The sequence below is a fragment of the Corapipo altera genome, unplaced genomic scaffold (genome assembly GCF_003945725.1).
Source record: "Corapipo altera isolate COAL_440 unplaced genomic scaffold, ASM394572v1 161, whole genome shotgun sequence".
In the NCBI taxonomy this organism is placed as follows: Eukaryota; Metazoa; Chordata; class Aves; order Passeriformes; family Pipridae; genus Corapipo; species Corapipo altera.
The window spans coordinates 124013-149777 of record NW_020884979.1 but is presented as its reverse complement, the minus strand read 5'-3'; the positions used below and the strand labels follow the sequence as shown (position 1 = coordinate 149777).

Here is a 25765-nt window from a genome sequence, read left to right as displayed (position 1 = left end):
GGGATGAGCAGTTCTCCTTCATGTCCATCCTTTATGCTCACTCTCTTAAATCAGCAATCACTGACATGTCACCTGTGAGACTATAATTTTAATTATAGGATCATACAGACTATAACATTAATTATAATATTCTACTCCTCTGATGTATTCAGATGAGTTAATAAATTCATTGACTAATGAATGTTGTAGTTACATCCTTTACACCAGAGGAAAGGTGGAATAGAGAGGCAAAGGTGTGTCAGAGTCTGAGAAAAAAAGAGTCCAGAGGAGCAGTGCCAGGCTCAGCCCTGTTGGTATTTAGGGCATGAAGGAGATCCCTAAGTTATCAGGACACATATCTAAGTGTAGATCACTTCCAGATGGAGCCACTGTGGCACTTCCATAAATCCAGGAGGAAGCAGGTGGGTGGTTTCTCCTGCTGTTGTCGGTGCCAAGTGAGGTGAGGGTTCAGCAAACACCCTTCTCTCCAGGCACACTAATCCCTCCTACTGGCCCATTCCCCATCCAGAGACTCCTGAGGTTAATCCTGGGCACTAATTTAACAAAGTCATTGGAGAGGTTTCCCTCCAGCTTGGTGCCACCTTTCCATGGCATGGCTGGAGCAGGGAAGCATCTCCCGTGACACAGTGACAGCCCCGAGGTGTCCCTGCCCACCAAGCTGGGAGAGTTGCCTGGGCTTTGCCCATCTGAGCAGGGCCTGTCTGCTTCCATAACCAGTGTCCCTGTGCTCCTTTGTTCCCATCACGTCCAGGATTCTGGAATTGTCTCCTGTGGCAGCACGGCTTGAAATGAATCCGCTGTTGCAGCTTGGACTGCGGTGCCTTCGTGGTGTTGCTCCAGGCTCTCTGCAGGTCCAGAATATTTTGCACTTTTTCCTTGGTTTTCTCCCCATTCCAGCTGCCTTGCAGCCCTGGGGGAATATGTCTTGGGTTGGCTTCTTTTCACAGGAGTGAAAGAGGGCAGGGACCTTTGTGTAGGTACCCAATGCCTTTCCCTTTCCTGGCAGCTCCTTCCCTGGATGCCCTTCACCTCCTTGGAGCTGTGTTTTAATTAACACCTTCATTTAACAGTTGCACTTGGTGATCTAAGAGCTATTTTCTAACCTATGATTCTGTCCAAACCTTTTGTTTTAGAGGCCTGAGTTGTCCCTTTTTTCACTTTACGCCCCCTCTCTCACTCCATTCATTCATAGCAAAGCCTCCCAGCAGTTCATTGACCTAATTTGGGTGGTTATTAATATTTTCCCATTTTATATGCATTCTTTATAGATAGTTTTTCTCCTTCTACCCTGGCTTTAAAGGTAAAATTCACCACTCTGTTTAGTTTCTGCCCCACCAGGATGTTTACAAGAAAAGGTATTTTCCAGTGTCCCGTGTGGCTTCTCTGAGATGTCTCCTGGAGGGCCACTGCTAGTTCATGGAGCAGGTTTGTGTCTCCTCCCTACACAGCCTCTCCTTTGGTTGTCTTTGAGACTTATTTTAACAGTTGAAGTTGTCCCTGGGAGTTGAAAGCTTGTTGGCCATGGACAGGTCCAAGTGTTAGGAGGCAGCACAGATCCAGAGGGATGGATGTGTAGAGAAGGAAAACGTTGGTGCCAAGGACCTTCCATACAGACTATTTGCATTTCAGGGGGTTTTCCTTTTGGACTAATTCAATTCTAGTTCCTTGGACTCAATATTAAGCAGTGCCTGGGGAAGAGAAGTCAGCTGATGAAACATCTCCTCCAGTTGAGCATCACCTGAGGGAACCTCAGCTCTTGCACTGCTGTCCCACTCAGAGGTGTGAGCAGGATCTGGCAGGGGATTCCCCTCAGAAACACAACCCTTGTCTGGACAAAGAGATATTTTGAGGCACCTTGTGTATAAAAACTGCTCTTTCTTTGCTGGGGATCTGATGGCAGCTTTTGCCTGAGGGTTGGTTGGCAGTGATCCGGTCACACGTGGCACAGCCACCTGCTCTGGGGTGGCCTGTGGGTGCCACTTCTGGCACCTCCATAAACATATTAAGGCTGGATTGGCCCTTCAGCTCCATAAATGGGTGAGACCAACTCATCTCCCTGCAAACTCCTGTCCTGGTGGAATGGGAAAGCTTTGTGTGCAGATGTTGTGTCTGCAGGACTCTGGGACCCGGGGGGTTTGTGTGGATAGTAAACAACCCCGGGCATCAGGAAAAGGGGCTTTGTGTTTCTTCAGCTTGTTTTCCTTTAGAAATGCAGATAAGAAAAGCCAAGAGAGATTACAACCCCTGCCAAAAGGGAAGTTGGCCGAGTTAAAGGGTTCCAAAAATGGAAACCCCCAATTAAACAGAATGATTTAGTGAAGGTCTGACTCCATGCTGGGCTGGAACTTTGGAAAACTCTGGCTGAAATAATTCACCAAGGAGTGGAACGTGACTCGATTAGTCTTTTTTTTTTTTTTCCCTGCAAGAAACAATATTTTCTGGCTCATGGCATCAGGGCAGCCTGGAACCTGTGATGATGGGCTCCATCTCCCTTGGTGTCCATTCTTTTCTGAATCAGGGATCATATGGGAACCAGCTTTTGCCTTGGCTGTTTTTGGTGCCAGACTGGGGGGAAATCCCCTGGGATGTTCAAGAAAGGGGAGGGAAGTGGGGTTGCAATAATTTCTTTGAAGCTGTGTAAATAATTAAAGTCATTCTTCTCCTTGCTGTGGAGAAATAACAACTGATCATCAATACCTGTTCAGTCTGTGTGAGTTTAAACATCCAGAAAAACTGAGATTTTAGGTGGCATTATTTGGCCTCTGATATGTAAGAGCCGTTTTTCCTTCTGCTGGAGAATTATCACAGAGTTTAGCCTTAAATAACCTGCAATTTCATCCTGAAGCCAACTGGTAGTTTGGATCCAGGTTTGCCTCTCCAATTTTCCTGGCTGCTGTAATAAATAGAATTAGAAAATCAGCTCAGAAATCAATGGAAAATGCAGGAGCCCACCAAGGGAACCTGCAGGGTGATGTCCATAAATAAAGGTAACTGAGGCTGCTACATTAGGACTGTGCTTTTCAAAGGGGAATTGCTGTTTGCTGGCAGACTTTCCTCTTGAGAAGGTGCACTGTGGTGCTGACAAGGGATATATATTAAATTAGCTTTTAAACCTAGGTCTGTCTTGTTTAGGCAATAATCTCTACGCTGTCCCCTTGCTAAGCTGAGCTTTTGATGCGATAATGGCCCGTGTCAGGTGTCAGAGGGTGAACAAAAATCAGGCTGCTGTTCTAATGCCTGCCTGCATGGGTTCCAGGGGATTAGGGCTGGCCTGAGGAAATACAAATGCAGCAGAAAGCTCTCAGACAATAATGAGCCCCGTTCCAGAGGGAATGGAAACTCGTTGTGGTGATGGAAGTGGCCATTCCCGCTGTACGTGGTGGGAGCACCTGATGGTTTGTGCATTAGAAATACCAACCATTCCTTTGGCATTTATGCAAATGCTTTCTTCAGGAAGCACTGGGAATCCTTTGCTGATCCCAGGGCTTGGAGCTCGGTGTAGCACAGGCTTGGGAGCTTCAAACTCAGTGAACTTTGCAGGGGACGTCGAGGCAACGGCGGCATTAAACCAGTTCTGTGCATCCCTGGCTCTGTAAATTTGTTGTCCAGCACATTTCTGAGCTGTCCTGAGGATTTATCCAAATAGCTTTGTAAGGATTATGGCACTGGAAGATGGGCTGTTTCTGTCCTGCTCTCATCTGCTGACTTGAATAACAGAGAATCACTTGAACAGTCAGACGTGTTATAAATAAAATTCAGTGATTCTTCTACTGTAGGGAACTACTGCTTTTTGGAACTGCTGGAAACAGTTGTGGGATCATTTGTGGCTTTTTCCAGCTCGCTGCTAGTCCAGTTGTCCTTGGTTGCACCTCAGCAACTCCCACGAGCTCCACCAGGAGCTGGGTCAGACCTCACTTTTATGTCCAAGCATTGATAAGGGAAAGGAAAGATGGAAATGCAGAGCCAGTGAGAGATGAAGGACAAGTATATGGATGGTGCTGGCACCCAGGGAAGGTTTGGGAGGGAAAGATTTGGGCTCCAGAAGGAGGAGGTGGGAGAGCACCATCTCCCCACTGTCACATTGCCTTGACAGAGCTGGAAAAGGTGTTGCCAGATAAAGAAGCTTCTTCCCATTCACCCAAAAACCTTCCCAGGCTGGGATGTGATGGGAATAGCTGCAGAGTTTGGAAATGCTGGTGTATGTGGTTGTTGAAACAGCAGGGAGAGGGGAGGGAGCAGAGGGGGGAGGCTCATATTTCAAAGAGGAGTAAATATTAATTGTTTTCCCTGTGGAAATTGGTGAGTGCGGCACCCAAAAACTGCACAGCGAGTCCAGCTGACCCCTGAGCAGCAGTTGTGTCACATTTGGAGATGAAATTCAGTCACCCAACTGTGAAATGGAAGAAATTTAATCCCTCTATAAGTGAAAAACCCAATGCAGCCTTAACTCCGAAGTTGCTGCTGACGCCTCCCTCCCGCCCGCGGCTGATCCACCAAAACAAACCCTTTTCCTCCTTTCCCTTCTTCCCCGTAAGGAATAATTCACCAGTTTTCCTGGAGGCTCAAATGACTTTCCATATATAACTTACAGTCTAACTCTAGTCCACATTCAGTTCAGGATTTCTACTCCCCTCTCATCCTTCCCTGCTGAGCCCCTTCCAGTCCCTAAAGGAGCTCTAAGAGAGCTGGGAGGGACTTTGGATATGGGCCTGGAGAGACAGGACAAGAGGGAATGGCTTCCCACTGCCAGAGGGCAGGGTTAGATGGGATATTGGGAAGGAATTGTTCCCTGTGAGGGTGGGGAGGCCCTGGCACGGGTTTCCCAGAGAAGCTGTGGCTGCCCCTGGATCCCTGGAAGTGTCCAAGGCCAGGTTGGATGGGGCTGGAGCAACCTGGGCTAGTGGAAGGTGCCTCTGGGGGTGGAACGAGATGATCTTTAAGGTCCCTTCCAACCCAAACCAGTCTGGGATTCCATGAAATTCTGCCAGGATGGGTCTGTGCCTTCCCTGCTGTGAGACCCACGTGATGGGGTGTTCCCATCTTTGGGTGTCACAGGAAGGTGTGGCCTCCCATTGCAGCAACTTACCCTGTAACACCCAGGAAAGGAGTCTGATTTAAAAAATATCCCTGATGCCTCCAATATGGTTGATGGATTCCAGTGAACTGCTGCCATGTGATATTATTAATGTTATTATTTTTCCGTTTGTGTGTTTGCAGCACTTAGAATCATAGGATGGTTTGGGTTGGAAGGGACATTAAAAGATCATCTCATTCCACCCCCTGCCATGGGCAGGGACACCTTCCACTAGCCCAGGTTGCTCCAAGCACCATCCAGCCTGGCTTTGAACATTTCCAGGGATGGCGCAGCCACACTTAGGGTATCCCAAACCCCCCAACTTGGCAGTGCACTGAGTTATCCTGGCTGTGCTTCCATTGATTTGCCCTCAGCTGCATTTGCTCTATTTTCTCAGTGCCTGGCTGAACACTCCATTAAATGATTCGAGGAGTGCTGAGCTGTAAATCTTTAAATCATCTGAAAAAAATAATAAAAAAAAAAAAGGCAAAACTGTTCTCGTGGTTTAGCTGATCCTGCAGCTTTTGCATAGCTTTAACAAGATAAAACATCAAAATCACAGATAATGTGACATTTTGAATATGTGAGAAAGCTCAGTGCCTGAAACCATGAAAGAGGAGATCAAAGTCTGATCTTGCTCATTATATTGGGCGTTAATGTAAAACTATGGGGGTTTCTAATAGGACTATTGTGATTAAATATCTGATGGAAGTTAAAAGCCCCTCATTCGTGGCTGCATTTAAAATTCCGTTTAGGAATGGGGATGGAGTGTTTCTATCTCTGTCTGCTCAGCAAACCCTCACACTGAGAAGTGTTGGAGCTCTGTCTTTACTCTCTCTTAGGTTCATTTTCCGGTGGGACCGTCGGGTTGCTCTGCAGAAAACATCAAATGCCATCATTTATGGATCCCAAAGCAAGGGATTAGACTGATTCCAGGGGCTCCAAATTGTGTCACTGGAGTTTGCTTGGCTGTTGATGACCCAGAATAGCTGTGCCAGGCCCCCAGAGCTCCAGGTGCACGGGCAGGGCCTGCTGCTGGTCTTAGTCTTGGATTAAATCACAAGCTTTGCCAGACTCGGGTTCATTTCCTAATCCTTTGTGCTGGAAGGAGATGCTTTCTAAGAAAGGTGTTTTTCTCACTGTCCCTTCATTCCTTCGGAGGCTGTTCCTGTGCAGCAGTGATATCATTCATCTGGATGGCAAAATGGAATTCTTGTGGCTGGAAATCCTTTTAGGAGCCAGTAATGGGAAGCGGGCTGGCAGCAGGCCAGGGCAACGCTGGGACTCTTTTAGCAGGCAGGGAGATTGCCAGGGAGTGCCTACAGATGCTGGGCTGGCACAAATCACAGAGCAAACGACTCGGCATCTCCTTGAATTCCCCCCGCTTGCTTTCCCATTTCCTACGCTGAGGGAGATGAATGCCTCAAGTTTGGCTTTGAAAGATGTTTTATGATCCCGTTCCCAGCCTCTGCTCCCAGAGAAGCTGTTTTATTAACAGTGCAATAGCTGAGCTGTCATATTTTGCATCTGGGTCGGATTGGGATGTGAAAATATTTGTCAGGAGTGGAGCAAGTGCTTAGTGAGGCCGTGACCTCCTGCTCTGAGGAGGAAATACAGCTCCAAGGGTTCTGTTTATTGCTCAGTAGCAAAGCTGACATTTAAAGCAAAAAGGATTTGCTTTCACATTTTATGGTCCCAGCCTTTACAAAGGGCTGGGAACACCCTTCCACTGGGCACAGGCTCAGCACCTCACAAAGCCCCCTGGAGAATTAAATATCAGCAAATGCTTTCCTTCCAACCACCTAAAACCAAACTCTGGTCACTTAAACTTCCTTTTAGTGAACTTGGTAGATGCAGAAGCAAAAAGAAGAGTATTTTCTCCTGGTTCTAAGCATGTTTCTACCTCTCTGGGTTTTTTTAGAGCAGGCAGGTTTTTAGCAGCGCCTTGTTATCCAGGACAGCTACTTGGAAATGGCAAAACTATTCAGACTTCTCAGGAGAGAAGTGGAAGGTACAAAGGCTGGAAAGAAGCAGCCCTGTACCTTCCCTTTCCTGAAGTGATGGTTTGGGGGCACATCCAGAGGTGGGAGTCTCCAGAGTGAAGGGTCCTTTTAAAGTGAGTCTCTTTGAATGGTTTCAAGCATTTTGCAATATTGTTTTGAACACTGGTGGGGGAGAGGAATTCAGCTGTTGGTTTGACCTGCAGCATCTCCTGTGCTGTTAAACAGAGGAGCTGAGCACAACAAAGCTGAGCTCTAGGGGTGCCAGGGGCCATCTCACTCCGGGAGTCAACAGGAGCCGCTCCAATGAATCCCCCTTTGGAGTCAGGGACTGTCGGATGTCACAGCTGGGCTTGGAAATAAAAACAGTCTAATTTGCCACGAGTTTTAGTGCTCAGAAGATGAGTATTTGTAGTAGAGGGCGTCTCTCCTGCTGCTGTTGGGGATCAGGAGAGGGATCAGGATGTGTGGAAAGGGTGCTCAGAGATAAACACTACTGGGATGTTTGTATATTCAAAGTGTCCTTAGGAAAAAAATTGCTGCCTTCAAACGTGTTCAATCATATTTTATTCTGTACTTTTAAAACCTATCCAAGACCTTGAAATAGTTTACAGTCACAGCAGTACCTCTCTCCCTTTAGCAGTGTTCTTGTTTGGAAGAATCCTGTTGTCGTGTTGGCAGTTCACCAGGGCAAGCAAATTGATAATTTTCATGAAGTCCTTCATCTATAAAAAAACCCCTTTCACTAGATTTTTGAGGGTAGCTCTGTTAAAAAGTAAAATTATCCAGGAACACATTCAAAATACATCACCTGCTTCCAAAGCTGGAAGGAAGCATCCAGCCTGATCTTTCCTCAGAAAACCATTTTTACAGTGATTTTTCAGAGGACTTCAGGCCAATATTTAAACTTACAAAGTCCACTTTAGGAGGTCCTAAACCCTCGTGGAATTAGTGCACATGAACAAAATGGGGGAAAACTATCAAATATGGGGCAAAAAATGAACAACAATGGGGGGAAATGACAAAAAATGAGTGAAAAGGCAAAAAAGGGACAAAAAAATAAGACCACAAATGGAGAGAAATGAAGCAAAAATGGGGGGAAATGAACAAAAAAATGGGGAAAAATGAAAAAAAATTAACAAAAATGGGGGAAGTGAGCAAAAATGACGAAACAAATGGGAAAAATGACCAAAGATGAAGGAAAAAAAGGGGGGAAATGGACCCAAAGTGGAGTGGGGAGGGGACACGAGTGGACTTGGTGACAAGGGGGAACGATGACGATGAAGGACGAGGGTGAGGAAGGTCAGTGCAAAGCTCCGGTGTCAACGGATGAGAATCCAGAGCAACTTGGGGTGGATGGGGGCTTCAGGATGAGACCTGCAGGTGAGCAGAGGGTACTTTGCTGGCTCCAAAAATGAATAATGGAGAAAACAACCCGATTTCAGCAAGTGGTGCCAACCTGTTCATGGTGAGCCCTCAGCAACCCCGGGCTTTGTCGTTGCTGTGCCAGGTGTTTATTGGATAAGGTGCAGCATTATCTGGCTTTTCCATTAGAAAGGACCCCACAGCCAGCACACATTAGTCATATTTATCCATCTAATAAAACCTGACACTGCCAGCTTAGACCTGTTCGTTTGGATTTTCTGCCCTTGCTCTTTACTCTCAGTTTCTATGGGAACCTGGGCCGTTCCTGCGAGGGAGAGCAAAGGGATGAGGAGAGGGCTTGGAAAACATAACTCTGGTTCTCTGCTGAATTCCAGCCAAATAAACTGGGAAGGGAAACAGCAAGGCAAGAGAGTTGATGGTCGTTGAGTTCCCTCCTTCTTGAATCATCTGGGTTAGGTGCTTTTATGCTTTTTTTTCTTTTTGCTTTGAAAATCCATGTGTGAGGCTTAAAAGCCGGTTTCTCATTTTCTGGGAGGAGGCAACAGGTTCTCCCACTTGCCTTTATGACTCTTTTAGTGCAAAGATTGTATCCCAACCCTCTCCTTTGCATAGAATTAATTACAGCTCACGGGTTGGAAATGTGACTTCATGTACAATTCAGTGCAGTTTTCAAAGAAACACTCTCTGGTTCATTTATTCCAGTCAATCCTTTGGTATCCACTGCTTTTGTCAGTGAGCCGAGGTGATTAATGAAGATGAGCTGAAATAATGAGCAGAAAATAATTAGACAAACCCCCTTAAGGACATTTCTTGCTGCACCACTGGCTGTGAATTCTGTACAAGGTGTTGGACTGATGGCTGGGCTTGATGATCTTAAAGGTCTTTCCCAACCTAAATGATTCACTAATTCTGTGTTTGCATTTCAATCTGACTTGGAAGAATATTGATGTAACAGTTGGAATACAGTGTCTAACAAGGTAAAGATAAATTGCCCATCTTTCAACAGGTCTGTGTTTAAAATCCAGCGGATTTGGCAAACTTTGAAAGGAGATATATATATATAGATATATATACATATGTATATATATATATATATATAATAAAAGGCTTTTGAAACAGTTGGCCCAGAGGAGCTGTGGCTGCCCCATCCCTGGAAAGGGTTCAAGGCCAGGTTGGACAGGGCTTGGAGCAACCTGGGCTAGTGGAAGGTGTCCCTGCCCATGGCACAGGGTGGCATTGGATGAGCTTTAATGTCCCTTTTACCCAAACCATTCTGGGATTCTGGGATTTCAACACTCACTCAACACCAGCGGAGCAACTTGATGTTGGAGGCTCTGGGAGAAAAGGCTTTTTTCACAACCTTTGGGCTGAAATAGCCCTGTCCTTCCATTCAGGAATCCAGAGGAAGGATTTGGAGCCCTGGCAGCTTTGGAAAGACCACGACTGCTGTCAGGGGGCCGGTGCAGGCTGTGAACAGCCTCACGTGGAAAAGCAAAACCTGCTGCGTTAGAAAATAAACCAGCCACGTGTTTCTGGGCCACAATCAGCTAAAACACCACCACCTCTCTAAAAAGCAAATTTTGGTTTAGCCCTGCTGGCTGCAGACATTCCTGATCCCCACGTATCACTTACAAAGCAGTTCTGACCCCCCCTGCCCTGCCTGGGGTTAATCAGGAGCCGGCGGCGTCCTGGCAGTCACATTTCACAGAAGCACATTTGTTCAGGCCTTTTCTAACTCATTTTCAGGCAAAGGGAAGCTAATTTGAAACCTCCATTGCCTAATTCCCGGAAAGGAAGAAGGCATTAAGTCTCTCCTGGGAGTCTCAAGTGGCAGCGTAGCCATTAGCGGAGGGGAAGTGCAGGAAGATGATCTTTCTCAGAAACCACGTGTTGGGCTATAAAGTTCTTCCCCAGAAGCCACTGTTTACCTTTTGGTTAAGTATTGTTTTATTACATGAAAAAAAACCCCGTGTTTCTGGGTCTCTGTATCCTCTCAGTGAGCGACAGGTGGGATTTTGTTGTTTAGTGGAGACGTTGAAAGAGGGAGGAGTAAAACCTACTCATTAAAGGAAGAGATGATCCTTTCCTTTGGGAAAGGTTTTATATGCTGACTGACCACTGAGTGACATTGGAGAAGTGCTTGCAGGACAAAAACTCACAGAATCACAGAATGGTTTGGGTTGGAAGGGACCTTAAAGGTCATCCAGTTCCATGGGCAGGGACACCTTCCACTAGCCCAGGTTGCTCCAAGCCCTGTCCAACCTGGCCTTGGACACTTGCAGGGATCCAGGGGCAGCCACAGCTTCTCTGGGCAACCTGTGCCAGGGCCTCCCCACCCTCACAGGGGAGAATGTTTTCCCATTATCCCATCTAACTCTGCCCTCTGGCAGTGGGAAGCCATTCCCCCTTGTCCTGGCGCTCCAGGCCCTTGGAAATAGTCTTTCTCCATCTTTCCTCTTGGCCCCTTCAGGCCCTGGAAGGCCACAGTTCAGTCACCCCAAAGCTTCTCCTCTCCAGGCTGAACAATCCCAACTCTCCCAGCCTTTCCTCCCAGCAGAGCTGCTCCAGCCCTCTGATCATCTTGGAGCCCCCTCAGGACTGGCTCCAACAGGTCAAATCCTTGCTGTGATCTGGGTTTTGCCTGATATGATCACACAGAGGGATCATCCCTTTGTGAGGACTTGAGTTTCTGTTGAAAAAAGCATCTCAGGGCACCCCTGTGCCACAAAGTATCTCTGTATTCTCCAAGTGGAAAAAAATGTGGATTTATTGCCATAGTAAAAACAGTGGCAGAGCCCTTCCCTTAGGGGGACCAAGGAGGATGCTAAGCAATGGTTTCTGGTCCTAAACCCCTTGTTATGAAGCTTCTCCTGAGGTTCATGAGGGTGGTTTCGGTGTGCAACACTCTGGTCTTGCTATCACACCTTTCCAGTAGCTCCTGCAAACCCACAAAGCCTCGAGAGACTGGAAGATTATTCAAGGAATTATGACTACATGCTTGCTCTGCTTCTCCACGTCCTTCCTCCCGAGAAAAATGGTCCTTTGACCTGATCCCAGACATCCCACAGGTGTTCTGGAGTAAGTCTGCCAATGTGTCTTCATTTTACAGATCAGGAAACGGATACAAAGAGATTTAAGTGAATTAAAGTCATAAAAACCAAGGCAGAAGTGGAGCTGACACCATCCTTCTCTCTCTCATCTTCTGTCCTCAGCTGTAAATGGAACTGGCAGAGAAGGAAAAACCTTCACCTGCAGAATGACTTCCCCTTCAACGAGCTAACATAGGGTCATTTTAGGAAATAGGAAGAAAATTTTAATGGTTTTGGTCTGGGTTGTGAAAGAATTGGTCTGTAAAACTCGGGTACTTCAATGTGGAGGAATTCCTTAGACCAGGCTGTGCTCAGCATTACCCCAGGTGTTGGACATTTAGAGACATTCTGAAATTCCACTAGAGTTTAGTGAATCAGGGTCTCCCTTTCACAAATAACAACTTGAAAATGCCAAATGATAGGCAATTTTCAGGCTGGAGAGTCCCACTTTCAGTCATGACTCACAGAGAGTCATTCCCAACCCTGTGCCTTTCTCCAGGTGTTTCCCAGTGGTGTTCTGAATGTTTCCCAGTGAGCTGACATTTTCCTGGGACTCTCATAAACTCTTGAGAGGAATGATTGTCTCAGAGCCTGTCTTTTGGCATTGGAAGTTTGGATAATTTTTTTTTTCTATCTCTGTTTCATTTCTTCTGACACTTTATTGGCCAAGCACCAAATCTCCTAAGGTCCCTCTGCAGATCTTTGTGGTTCATCCTGTTTTTTTTCTGCTACTCTGAATAGCTGAATGTGCACAGAACACCTCACAGAAACCTTTCTCTGTATGAATTTTAAATCCATCAAGCAGCACCAGTCCCAGCCCAGCACCTTGCAGGGTCATAGGTGGTGACCCTCCACTCTCCAAAGCAGTTATTTCTCCATGAGAAGCCCTTTCCTTTTGTCTCTTGGCATGTCTTTAATTGCCTTTGCTGGGGAACATTCTGAGACATCATTTGGAAACCACACAAACTCTGTCAAACATATTAACCTGATGCATGACCCCTTCAGGAACCTTGAGGTGTCCCCTTATGGGAGTCAATCATATTTTTCCTGCTCTTGATGATAATTTTCACTGATAGAGATGATAAAAGCCATAGGACCTGGGGTCAGCTCTGCAAACTTTTCACAGAATCCTAGAATCATTTAGGTTGGAAAAGACCTTCCAGACCATCCACCTGGGCCTTGTGGGAGCTCAGCCCACGGATCCAGCCTGTCCAAATGCCTCTGCAGAGCCTTCCTGCCCTCCAGAGGTCAACACTCTCACCCAGAATGATTTATAAAATACTTTTATTGCCTCCTGGGGAAGCAGTGTGTTGGTCCCTACCTAGAGAAAAGATAGGTCAGGAAAACAGGGGACCTTGGAGAGCTGCAGGGAGCTGAGGCAAAAGGGCACTGGGAGGGGAGGGAATAGCTGCAGGGGCAAACCAGGGATATTGCTGTTGTTTTAGGGAAATAATGATGATGTTTTGAAAAAGTGAAGATGTTCATAAAAGCAGGATAGAAACCAAGTGAGAGTCTAAGGGTGCACAAGAACATCTCCCGAAGGCAAGGCCTCTCTTAAAGCTGTTTTAAGCGTGTGAGTGTGTGGCAATGAGCTCAAGGCTTGCCTGTGGAAACGTGGGATATTCCTGCCCTCCAGTGGAAGTATGGGAAAGTGCCTGTCTCCACTGGAAGCCCACAAAGGGATGCTAAGAAAGCTCCAGGAAGCTCCTTGCTTTGGATCTGCTGTCCCCTGAGTCACCACTGGTGTTTCATAGCACAGCCCTTGGTCCTCTCTAGGTCCCCCTGCTCATGGTGACCTTTATGCCACTAAATTTTCCAAATCTGGGGCACTGATCCAAGGAGATGATGTGTAGCCAGTGAGATTCCAGTGTTGGAGGGAGGGTGGCTTGGAGGGGTGTTTTGGGGAGTGAGAGTCACGTTCAGCTCCTGGGGTGCCACGAGCCCTTCTCCAAAACAAGCTGCATGGGAGGTGTGTTAAAAATATTGTCCTCCATCAGAAGAGAGGGAATGAGTTGTTGGATTGCTGGGATATGCAGAGCTTAGAGCCTTCCAGCTTTCCTCTCCTCCCAAAATGAGCCAGCTTGCATTGCTTTCCCAGCCAAGGAATTATCCGCGGGAGGAAAACTTGGGGGTTAGGGTGGTTTGTTTGCTTCCTTGTTTTTCTAATCTCTCTCCAATTAGCACATGATAATATTCCAATGTTGACAAAGCACTTGGTAGTTTTCTCATGTGGTGAATTTGGGCTGAGCCTCAGTGAAGAAGTGAGAGCTCTGCTTTTTCCTGGCAGTAGCTGCCATGTGTTAAAGAAATGTCTGATAAAAGCTTCCTTTTATCTGGTCAAGACAAGCTGTAAGATTGAACAGCTCCTCTCCCACCATGGCAGACACAAACAGGCTTCCAGAGCAGGCACCAGGCACTGGGAAACAAAACTCTGGGGTTTTTTTCTGCTGTCATACATTACAAGTAGGGGCCTTGAGTTCCTCAGTTTGTTGCAGTTATATTCAGATCTGTTGGAAGTGCCAATATAGGAGTGACCTCACTGCATCCAGCTGTAGCTGAGCCTGTGTCCTGTCTCTCCTGTGCCCAGTAGCCGCTATCTAGGAATGGGGAGAAGAGCAAAGAGGTGATTATTGATTGTGATCCTTCAGTCTCCAGCAGTTTGGGACTCAGGGACTTCCTGCTGTTGATAGATTTATAACCCTTAATGGGTTTCTCTTCCCTGGATATGCACGGTTGCTTTCCATGACACAACACGGCTTGGACAGGGGCACCCTGTGCTGGGTTAGGAACTGGCTGATGGCCAGGCCCAGAGGGTGGTGGGAACAGAGCTGCATCCAGTTGGGATCCAGTCACCAGTGGTGTCCCCAGGGATCAGTGCTGGGCCCAGTCCTGTTTAATGTCTTTATTGGTGATCTGGATGAGGGGATTGAGCCCACCATCAGCAAATTTGCAGATGACACTAAATGGGGGGGGTGTATTGATCTGCTGGAAGGCAGGAGGGCTCTGCAGAGGGACCTGGACAGGCTGGATCCATGGGCTGATTCCAAGGGGATGTGGTTCAACAAGGCCAAGGGCCGGGTCCTGCACTTTGGCCACAACAACCCCTGGCAGCCCCATGGGCTGGGGACAGAGTGGCTGGAGAGCAGCCAGGCAGGAAGGGAGCTGGGAGTGTGGATTGACAGGAAGCTGAACAGGAGCCAGAGTGTGCCCAGGTGGCCAAGAAGGCCAATGGATCCTGGCCTGGATCAGGAACAGTGTGGCAGCAGGAGCAGGGAAGTGATTGTTGGCCTGGACTCAGTGCTGGTGAGGCCACCCCTGGAGTGCTGTGTCCAGCTCTGGGCCCTCAGCTCAGGAAGGACATGGAGGGGCTGGAGCAGGTCCAGAGAAGAGCAGTGAGGCTGGGGAAGGGACTGGAGCACAAGTGCTGTGAGGAGAGGCTGAGGGAGCTGGGGGGGGCTCAGCCTGGAGAAGAGGAGGCTCAGGGGAGACCTCCTGACTCTCTGCAACTCCCTGACAGGAGGGTGTAGCCAGGTGGGGTTGGGCTCTTCTGCCAGGAACCAGCAGCAGGGCAAGAGGGCTGGGTCTTCAGCTGTGCCAGGGGAGGTTTAGGTTGGATATCGGGAAGAAATTCTTTCCAGACAGGGTAATCAGCCATTGCCCAGGGATTGGATGGAGTCACCATCCCTGGAGGTGTTTAAGGTGAGACTGGATGTGGCATCAGTGCCATGGGCTGGGAACCACAGCAGGGTTGGATCAAGGATTGGACTTGATGATCTCGGAGGTCTTTTCCAATGTGGTTGATTCTCTGATTTTATGAATCTTTGTCATCTCCTACCAGAGTTGTTTTTTCCCCAGGAAGAGGCCACTACAAGAGAACCCCATCCAGATCTATGCTCCTTACCATCACTTTCCAGTACCTTTTCCAATCCAAAAAGCTGAATGAATGACCATTACCATGTGCTTATCCAGGATTTTTTCCTCTCACTGCATTCCTACAGGATTTCAAGTGAAGGTATTATCTTGTCCCTTAGTCTCTTGATGTCCTTGTGCAGTTTTTCACCTTGGGCTTTTTTTTGCTGGTTTTGGCAATTTAATATCCTTGACCAGCGTTGTCATTTTATTTATCCCCCCCCCCTTTTTCCAGTTCATCCCTAAAGATGTTGAGCAGGAAGGATTTGAGCACTGTTGGCCTCCATCCATTAGGAAAAACGAGCCATATATTACTATCTGCTGTTTCCTGGTTTTAACTGTTTTTTAATCAATGCACAGACCTTCCTTCTTGTGTCATGGCAGCTTCATTTCTGTAACAGCCTTTCAAACCTTGTCAAAAGCCTTTAGGAAATCCAACTGTATCAAGCAGATCTCTCCTGCCTGTGTGCCTGATGGCTCCTTCAAAGAACTCCAGTAGGCTTGGGAAGCCTGTTGGCTCATCCCCAAAGAAGGCAGATTTACCCATGTGTCAAGGAATTCTGTTAGGACAGATGCTGGGCTTGGTGGAGCACAGGGCTCTGGATCCCATCAGAAAGCCACTTCCATCCCTCAGCGAGCGGAGCTGGTTCCCAACCGCGGTCGGTTCACCTGGAGTTCACACGGGAGCGCTGGGTGAGGACCATCTGGTCCTGGAGACCCTTTGGTTGACTTGACACTTCAGTTGGTGGTGGTTCCCCTGGTGCTCCCCCTGGGAAGGGAGATTGCAGGGGGAGGATCTCCCCAAGACCTTCCAGGTTGAACCCGGGGGTAAAAAGTGCGCTGAGCTTTTCTCACATGGCTTTGTTCTTCTCGGTGACCTTTTCCTGGAGCCTCTGGAGACCTTACAGCCTACAGGCTCCTGCTGCTGCTGTGATTGAGAAGGGGTTATTATTTGGTTTTAAGCCTTTTGAAGTTGTTATTTGCTTTTTTTTGCCTGTCTTATGGTGTTCTTCTTTCAACTGGACAGGATTTGGTTCTTTTTTTCTTTCCTCTTAATGGATTTGTTTGAAACTACTTCATATTTGAAGGATGCCTTCTTACTGTTAATGTAGTGGCTCATCCTGCTGCTCAGCCACATCAAATTCCTTTTGACCTCTCCTGGATCCACAGTGAGAGCTGGGGTGTTGGCTGTATCCAGATCCCCCCCGTGCCACTGCTAAGACTGAATCCTCCTCTTCAGCTTTAGCTACTCTTGCAATTCCCTTCTTTGATTTGCTGAGTGCAAGAGTGGTGCTTTTATTTTGAACCTCTCTTCAGCCCTCCAGCCACGTTTGAGCTCAGCACATCATGGTTTCTGTTAAAGGGAGGTTTGAAATGGGTCTGGCATCAACGTGGTTGTGGCTGCCCCTGGATCCCTGGAAGTGTCCAAGGCGAGGTTGGACGGGGCTTGGAGCAACCTGGGCTAGTGGAAGGTGTCCCTGCCCATGGCAGAGGGTGGAATGAGATGATCTTTAAGGTCACAGCCACTCTTGCTCATCCTAATGTTCAGTGATCTCATCTTAATACTCTCCTTCCCTGGTTAGAATGGAATTTCCCTCTGCAGATGATCTGCATGACTTGCTAATTTGCTTTGATAACCTGATTTAACACAACAAATTACTCTTTCCTTAGGACAGGTGTGGTCTTCCTGTTCCCAGTATCTCCTGTGGCTGCAGTTCTGGCATCCCAGCCATGGTCATGCCATGCCCCCTGTGCCATACCCTCGAGAGTTACCCCTCCTAGTTCTCCTGTTGGTCATCCTTAGACCTTTCTGAGATATTTGTGGGACTGCACGTGCACAATCATGTTGGTTTTTCTGTCTCTCCAGGTTTTCTTCAAATTGACCCTTCTTTTTGATGCTTTTTCTTGACTTTTGCCAGATCCTGGCCTTCATTATTTGTGTGGAGTTGTGAAGCTCTTTCTGCCTCTGCAGAGTCTATCCCACAGCATGGCCTGAGATGCTGATTTTGCTTCCCAAAGCAATACTCACACAAGAAAGCAAAATCCTAACAGCTAAACCCAATTAAAAGTGGGTTTGGCACAGGGAGATCCCGGGATGGGGTGGGTTATGTGGAACTGATCTCTTCCCACAGTTCCATCTGCCTACCAGAGTGAACAAGTGGAGCGAGGAGCCTCACTTTGTGTGCACACGTCCTTGCTTTGTAAGGAAAAACCTGCTTCCTGCCTGCTCCCACTTTTTCAGTAGGATTTGATGTAATATTCCCCTTCCTCCCCGCCTTCCTCTTCCATGTCACCTCTTTTTTTTTCCAAGTTAATTAGGAGGAAACGTGCCAGATGCAACAACTCCCACCAGCAGCGCCTGGAGCTCTCCCATGTTGGCCAAGGGAGGAAAACCTTGAGGGTTTTGCAGTTGATGCTTTGGGAGGTTTTTAGTCTGGTGATCCCAAAGTAATTAGTAGCTCTCTCTGATGCTCTGTGGGCATTTTGAGGGAGCCCACTGGATCAAGGGAACATCATTACCCAGCAATGTCTCCGGATCCTATCACACGTGGGTCTGCTTGACAGTTTGGAAGAGGCTCCAGAAAGGTTGAAGAGATGGAAAAGAAAAGGCCCTGGGGAGATCTTAGAGAACCTTTCAGTGCCTAAATGGGATCCAAGAGAGTTGAAGAGGAACTTGGGACAAGGGTTGGAGGGACAGGACACAGGGAATGGCTTCCCACTGCCAGCAGGCAGGGTTAGATGGGATATTGGGAAGGAATCCTTCCCTGTGAGGGTGGGGAGGGCCTGGCACGGGTTTCCCAGAGAAGCTGTGGCTGCCCCTGGATCCCTGGAAGTGTCCAAGGCCAGGTTGGATGGGGCTGGAGCAACCTGGGCTAGTGGGAGGTGTCCCTGCCCATGGCAGGGGGTGGGATGAGATGGGACTTGAGGTCCCTTCCAAGCCAACCCATTCTGGGATTCCATGAAATGCCCCTAGGCAGCCCTTGGGAAAGGGACACAAGTTCACTCAAGCTGGAAACTATCTAGCAGGGAGCTTTTTCCCAGAGGATTGGGGCCATTTGGAAAAAGAAACGAGGGCAAAACACCGACACAGGTCTGTGTGAACCCCTTGGGACTTGGACAAATGTGCAATAAGCAGCGAACACGGCAAGTCGGACCAAGAAGTGTGTCCAACATCAGCAATATATTGATCTGTTCTCACTTTCTTTAAAAAATTTAAGAGGAGAAAGCTGCAACCAAGCGTTTGTTGCCATGGTGAGCCTTTCCTGTGCAGGCAACACGGTCCTGCCTTAAGGCTGGAGGCAAAAAAAGGGCTGTTTAGCGTTTACATGCTCGGATGAGCCCATTTGGGGTTCGTGGGATCTAATTAGCAGTTTGCAATTAGGTGGTGAGACTTTGTAAGGCAGAAGGGCAACGAGCAGAACTAACTGAGATTGGAGCAATTTCAAGCTGCAATTAGATCAGCCTTCCTTGGGATCTCATCTCCCCTCCTGAGGTTGTTCCATGGCTCTTCCCCAACAACTTTCCTTGAAAAAAACAGTGCTGGGGTTGTTCTGTGGTACCTCTGAATCCAGTTTGGAAGCTGGGATTTATTGTGCTTACCCATTTCCCTGGGTATTCACAGAAGCCTGGGTTTTCCTTGGTGTTTTCCAAAGGAAAAAAATACAGGGGTCTGCAGGTATCACCTCAGAAGTCAATTGGAATAATGAAAGAAAAAGCCCTTAATGTCTTGTCTTCCAAATAGATTTTATTATCTACAGATCCAAACTGTTGAATTCAGAGCTGATGAGGAGAAAACAGGGAATTCAGTGAATTGCCTCCTTCCTTGCCATAATACCACTTTTTCCCTTCCAGATTCTCCAGGGGGATTTAACATCACCATGGGAAGTTTAGTTTTCGCTGACATTGTAGAAGTCAGAACTTCAGAAGTTGGGATGTGAGTGCTACCCCAGAAATCAGTATTGCCCAGTACACCCAAACTGGAGCTGATTCAGACTCTGGGGGTTTAAATCCAAATTTTATCTGAGTAGTGACCCACAGGAAGAATTATCTAGGAATTTTGCTCTAGGCAAAAAGTCCCGGGCAGTCCTTCAATGAACTGTGTAAGAGCTGGAATATTTCAGCTGAATGCCTTGAAAAAAATCACAATAAAACTCAAAAAATCCCCCACTACTGGCATGGAAGCATCATGATATTGGAGTATTTGCAGGGTGGGAGAGTAAACCAGGAGTTCCACTGGCATTGTGGTGATGCCACAGCCCAAGGCAAACTGGTAGGGAATTTTCTAATAAAACGTTGAACTGTCGGGGAAATTGTTTACAGACAGGTGTGATTTGAACATGGATTTGCTGGGGGGGAAATGCTGTTGATAGATAACTTCTTGTATGATCTTTTGGATGCTTTTCCCCTTGGAGTGAAGTGGAGGTGTCGAGGTCCGAGCGCAGCGTTTGAGGTGCCGTGAGGAGTTTGTTGAGCCTGGAATTTCAGGTTGTGCCTGTTGCCAGTGGTCTTGGGGTTGGAAAAAATGTCCTCATGTTTTATTTGTCCGGTCCCCAATGAGTTTCCCACCCAGGTAAAGCCAAAAGTGGCATCAGCAACTCTTTTGGGTTGGGTCCCTCCCCTCTGAGCCACGGTGTGGTGTGATAAGATGTGACATGGCAGCAGTGAGGCAGCTTCTTTGCTCTCCATCTAAAAACTTCCAGAGTTAAAAAAAGATACAAGAAAAAAGGGAGGGAAAAGAGAAGAAACAACCCCCATCCTTATGCAATATCTTTTAATGCTGCACAAGACAGGAAACACCACCAGAGGAAGGAATACTGCACATCCTCCCTCCGCCCCTTTTAATTAAAATGGATTAAAAGCTTGGGTTTGGAAGTCAGACTATTCTGTAGGGTGTCTTGTTTGAACTATTTCAGGACATTCTCAGCATTAGGACTATTACAAAAGTGCAAATGTTATCTTGGCCAGAGCTGAATCCAGGGCTTCCCAGAGTAGGACCCTGAGAGAGTCCTGTTGGAAGCACCAGGGTGTTTTGTTAGAAGTCGAGGGAGAGACATGTGCATCTAGAAAACAAAAATAAGCATTTCCACAGTGACCTCCCACTGACTTCCAGTGAAAACCAGGGACCACGTTCCCTAAAAACCCTCCTGAGAACCTTGTGCCTTACTGAAATCACTCTGCTTTGTGTCTACACGGAGTTACATCAGCTGGCATTTTCTGTCCCGGTTTCTTTGGTTCTTTCCCCAAAATCTGGGCTTGTTTCTGGCACACCAGCATCGTGTGGATGTGCAGGAACAGGGTGCAGTCCAAGCACACCCACAGGGACACAAAGCCCTGGTGTCTGCTCGAGCAAAGGGTTGGGTTTTGTGAGTTTGGACCCACGGGAGCAGCTGTGGATTTTCAAGGGAATGATGCATTGCCCTGTGTTACAAGAGGAGGGGATCCCATGGTGACCAAAAAAGGGGAGAAATTTGGATTTGAAGGCATTTTCTCTTTACACATCCTGTGTCCAGATACTCTGTTGACCCACTGCAGTGCTGGGTGGGAGGCACTGAACCCAGCAAGCACAAGTTGTTTAATAAGCGATCACCAATCTCTTGGCACATTTAGGATTTCAGCAACACTCCAGAATTCAGACTTCTGAAAGAGCCTGGATCATGGGAAGCACTTTCTGAGCTGGTTTGGCTGCAGTTGAGTGCATTCAGTTCCATTTCTGGGTGAAATTGGTCTCTGTGCAGCAGCAGGTCTTCAAAGCCCCATAATTCAAACAAATCTATTTGCTTAACTCTTGGACCAACTTGGGATGAGCACAGATTAGTCTCAGAGCACAGCTTAGTCTCTGAGCACAGCTTAGTTGAACAGCACAATATCATGTTCACGTTGCCAAGCTCTAATTGGAAAGTGATGTGCTTTTAAAACAGGGTGGGGAGGAGGGGGAATAAAAAATAACCTGCTAGTTTTTTAACTCTATGTTTTTAATTTCAGATCTCCTTCCCCTCCCAGAGGAAGTTAGAGATGCCATAGCTTTAATGTCTGGTTTAGCTGCCAATCAAATGTTCACTTTCTGTAAGAAAATCTAAACCAGGAGGTAATGCTATTTTCTCCTGATGTGAAAGGCATGAAAGGCAAGTACACTGCAAGCTGGAGTGATGGGGGGTCCCAGAGAAATTCCCAGCCCTGACAACACGAACTGGAAAAGAAAGACAGCCTTTCTTTTCAGTGCAATGATCTGTGCAGCTGGAGCTTTCAATCCCATCGTCACCACCAGCACATTGCTTTTAAAAATCCAAATAAAGTGGCTCTTGATTTGGATTTTCAGTTGAAGGTGTAAGACGTAGAAGGAAGTGGTAGCAGCTAAACCAGGAGTTAAAGCCACTGCATTGCTGACCTCAGAAGGATGGGCTGGAAGGAGGAGACCTGAACTCAGGAAAAGCTGGGTTATTAGCTCTCATACTTTCTCCCTGCATCCATCTGTCTGCAGCTCCATGTAGGTAGATCCACACACACCTTTCACTCTTTCAGTGGTGTTTGCAATTAGAAAAAATGCCAGAGTGGACGATGAGCTTGAAGTTCTTCTTGGTCTTCCTTGGGGCAGGGCAGCAAATCCTCATCTGCCAGTAAACCCTCTCTGACCGGTCGAGTTGGGTGGGTAACACCACTGCATCCATCCCTCCAGGAATGGCTTGGCATTGGGATAGCAAATACCAGGCAGAAATGATCTGTGGGCACATTAATGTGCCATCAGTCTGCATGAAAGGGCAGAGAACCCCTCTGGGATTTAGGGAATGTCTCCCTGGTTACCACCGTTCAGGGCTGGGTGGGCAGCAGGATCCTTCAGGCCCCTGGGAGCTGTCACAGTCATCTCGTGCTGGTACTTTTATCTGACAGCTCACTGTCTCCCATCAGTGTTTTCCTGCTTTCCCTGCCAATGGAGATGTCCTGGAATAATTTTGTCATCCTGTGTTTGTGAACATGCTGTTTATTGCTAATAAATGGCAATAATGTGACAGAGCCTGAAGTGAATTCAGCTTTTCTGTGACGTTCTGTGATTGACAGTAAAGCAGGCAAAGAGCTGGGCCTTTCCTTTATATCTTTGGTTTTAAATGACAGAAGTTATGGAAAGGGATGCTGGGAATGTCATAGGTGCATTTGTGCATCATGAGGGAGATGGACGTCGGGTCCCTGAGGAAGAAACACAAGACAGAGGCCTTTCCCATCTGGAGGGGTGGGATTTGGGAGATAGTTGTTGCCTGCTCTTGCTGCCTGCTCTGCCTGAGGGTGATTTTGGGTTGAGCATCCCTCTTTCAGCCCATACAATTCCATGGGGGCCTGAGAGTGCTCTTCACCTTGAAGGGTCAGACCCTTGGAGAAGTCTGAGGAGCGTGTTAACAGGGGTTTGGGTTCGCACCAACCCACCAGGAGTTTGGGTTCATACCCTCAGTCATTTTATTCTGCTGCAATGCTTTGCCAAGGGATCTCTCCCCCCTCAGAATGTCCTGACCCAAAGGATTGATACCTGCAGGGAATGCCAGATAAGAAGGGTTTGCACATGGGGTGGGACCTCTGAGAGGATGAGTGGCAGGCAACACACTGGAAAGGAATACGGATTTGCTCTCAATGCCTCTCCAGAATTTGCTTTCAGGCATTCCCAGGCTCTGGATCTTGCTGGTTGTGTAAAATACAGTCGCTGTCCCTGCTTCTGTCTGTTGCCTGAGTGTGGCTAAATCTCCTGAGCCCCCTCACACAGGGTGAAGGTAAGGGCCTCGTGTGAGTACGACACGAGGTGCTTTTTATTTTGCTTTCACCCATATGACCATCCACAGACTTCCCCTTGCCCAAAATCGCTTGGGAACACGTGATCCTGGGCTTTTTGGAGCCATTGGAGCTGGTGGGAAGGGAAGGCATGGGAGCCCTGCCTCCATTTGCTGCATCTGCTCCTCCTTCCATCGCTTTCTGACAACGAAACCTCCTCGTTACATGAACTCGATCCATGTCCCTGCCACTTTTCATTCCCCTTTGGAATTGCATCTCTCTTAAGTCATGAATCCAATCCGGGAAGCCTCCCATGACTTCAGGGTGCCAGGCAGGCCATGGGTACCATGGGCAGACTAGACCCAGGCGGGTCATTTCATCACAATTAAAATATGTATCTTCAGATGTAGAGAAAGAACAGTCACAAAACCGAGGATCTGGGGGAGTTTTTGCTTTCATTTATACAGACTGATTTTTTTGTTTTTTTAAAGTGCCACACCAGCTGAAGCAGCATTTCAATAGAATTTGGTTGTGGTTGCCCCTGGATCCCTGGAAGTGTCCAAGGCCAGGTTGGACAGGGCTTGGAGCAACCTGGGCCAGTGGAAGGTGTCCCTGCCCATGGCAGGGGGTGGCACTGGATGTTCTTTAAGGTCCCTTCCAACCCCAATCAGTCTGTGATTCTGTGCTTCTATGATCCCTTAAGAATCTTGCTATATCTTAAGAACCATAAGGAGATAGACTCTTTTCTTTAGTGGACACAGAAATAAGGGGGTTTTGGGGATGTATTTCTCCCCCCACCCCGTTTGTGGCTCTCAGGCTCCTTTCAGGTGTGTCTTCTCACGGGCTGGGTCTGATCCTCACCACCCAAGTGACATTGTTCTAGTTGTTCCAGTCTTTGCAGAGATCCAGTGGTTCCCTCTGCAGCAGGACATGGCCTCAGCCATGGATATAAAGCTGACCAAAGAGCTGTTAAACAAGCAGGTGTCTGTCACTGGGGAGGGCTCTGAAATTCAGGTTTTATTCACCCAAACTGTTCCTATCAGGGAGCTGGGGGTTGGTTCCCATTTGGTGGCAATTTCTGTCTGGTTGGCAGCGTGCAGGTGGAAAGGAGCCAAGTTTGCTCTCAGGATGACAGTTTGCTAACAGATGTCTAATGTTTCCCAACACAGTTGGCTCATGTGATGGGAATCGTGAGCTAGTTTAGTAAAGCTGAGCAGTTGGATAATTGCAAACCTTTGCTCCTCACATGTTCTCATTTATCCCTTTTAGTGCCTAGGTGAGATGGTTGTTTAATCATTTTTTTTTGTTTTATTTGTAGTTCTGGGAGGAAAAGCTTGGGGTAGCTCTCGGAGTAATCACTGTGCTAGGAGGTGATGGCTCACTGAAATGGTTGGGAACCTCCAGCAGTGCAAGAAGCCACATGATTTCCTCTCCCCTTGTGCATAGCAGGCATTGCCCAAACACTTGGGCCGTGGCTCCTGTGCTGCCATTCCAAAGGGATGGGACATGTGGGTGATGGTATTTACTCCTGAGCCCCCTGATCACTCAGGTTTCTTCCACGTGATGCCTCTTCGTGCCCAAGAGGAGCTGGAGCAAGGCAGCTCCTTAGGAGGATGTGTTTCCTTTGCAGGGAGGGAAAGAGGTGATGTTGCCAAGGCCCAGCTCTTCCACGGGAGCACACGGATACCCCTCAGGGCAAGGTGGCTGCAGAAAGCCACTGAGGCCTCAGTAGGTCCCTCTGTCATTCAGATTTGCAGGAAACCTTGGAGAAGAGCCTGAGGGGTTCTGCAGGATGCTCCTGTTTCACTTAGATCTGAATCCCTCTTTCCCTGTGCTGGTTCCTGATGTCCCACCTCTGCTGTCAGCTCCAGCTCTGCCAGCCTCTGTTTGCTGTAGGGTAGGTGATATCAGTATCAGTAAGCAAAAAACACCTTAAAGAGTGCATTGGGAATTGATTCCTGGCCTCCCACGAGCTCTTGTGGGAATCACAGCCTTTGTTTTTAAAAGGTCTTTATTAAAGAACCAACTTTTCCTTGGTTTTCCTGTTTTTTTCCCTTGGTTTTCTTTTTGTGCGCTTCCAGCTATGATTTTCCCGGCATTTTGGCCTGTGAGCCAGCACAATTACCAAAATATCCAGAGAAGGGTTCTCTCTTAATTATCCCTAATTCACCCAGAGACACACAACCCCAGAAATCCCAGCCCAGGACATTCCAGCCTTTCCTCTGTGTCTCTCCAGCACCTCACTGACCATGCCAGGAAAGCTGATCCTGCCCTGGGCTTGCCCGAGGTGTCTTCCCAGCACACCTCTTATTTATTAATTTAGGAACTAAATCACCAACTCTTCCAGAGGTCAGGAAAGCATTTTCCCCTCTGGAAAGTTTGGGAACACCAGCACAAAGCTGCGGATTTAGAATCAAACTGATGGAAGTACCGGCTGGGACGAGCTGTGGCGTCTGCAAAGTGGTGCCCAGAAGAAAAATGCCCTGACCTGGCACATTCCCACAGAAGGACGAGTTATTTCTACCTCATCCTGCACAAGTCTAGTTGAACTGTCTCTA

At 47.6% G+C, this 25765-nt stretch overlaps 1 protein-coding gene across 9 annotated transcripts in view; it reads left to right on the top strand.

The window, feature by feature from the left end:
- The window catches only part of PRKG1 (protein kinase cGMP-dependent 1), a 395239-nt gene that overhangs the window by 337722 nt on the left and 31752 nt on the right, over positions 1-25765 (top strand). Inside the window, exon 1 of one of the 9 annotated variants that reach the window (XM_027665610.1) lies at positions 22602-23209. The exons of the other annotated variants lie outside the window; for them this stretch is intronic. The gene's annotated coding sequence lies outside the window, so the exon portion shown is untranslated. Of the gene's footprint in view, positions 1-22601; positions 23210-25765 lie in introns of those variants that run through there. 9 annotated transcript variants of the gene reach the window in all.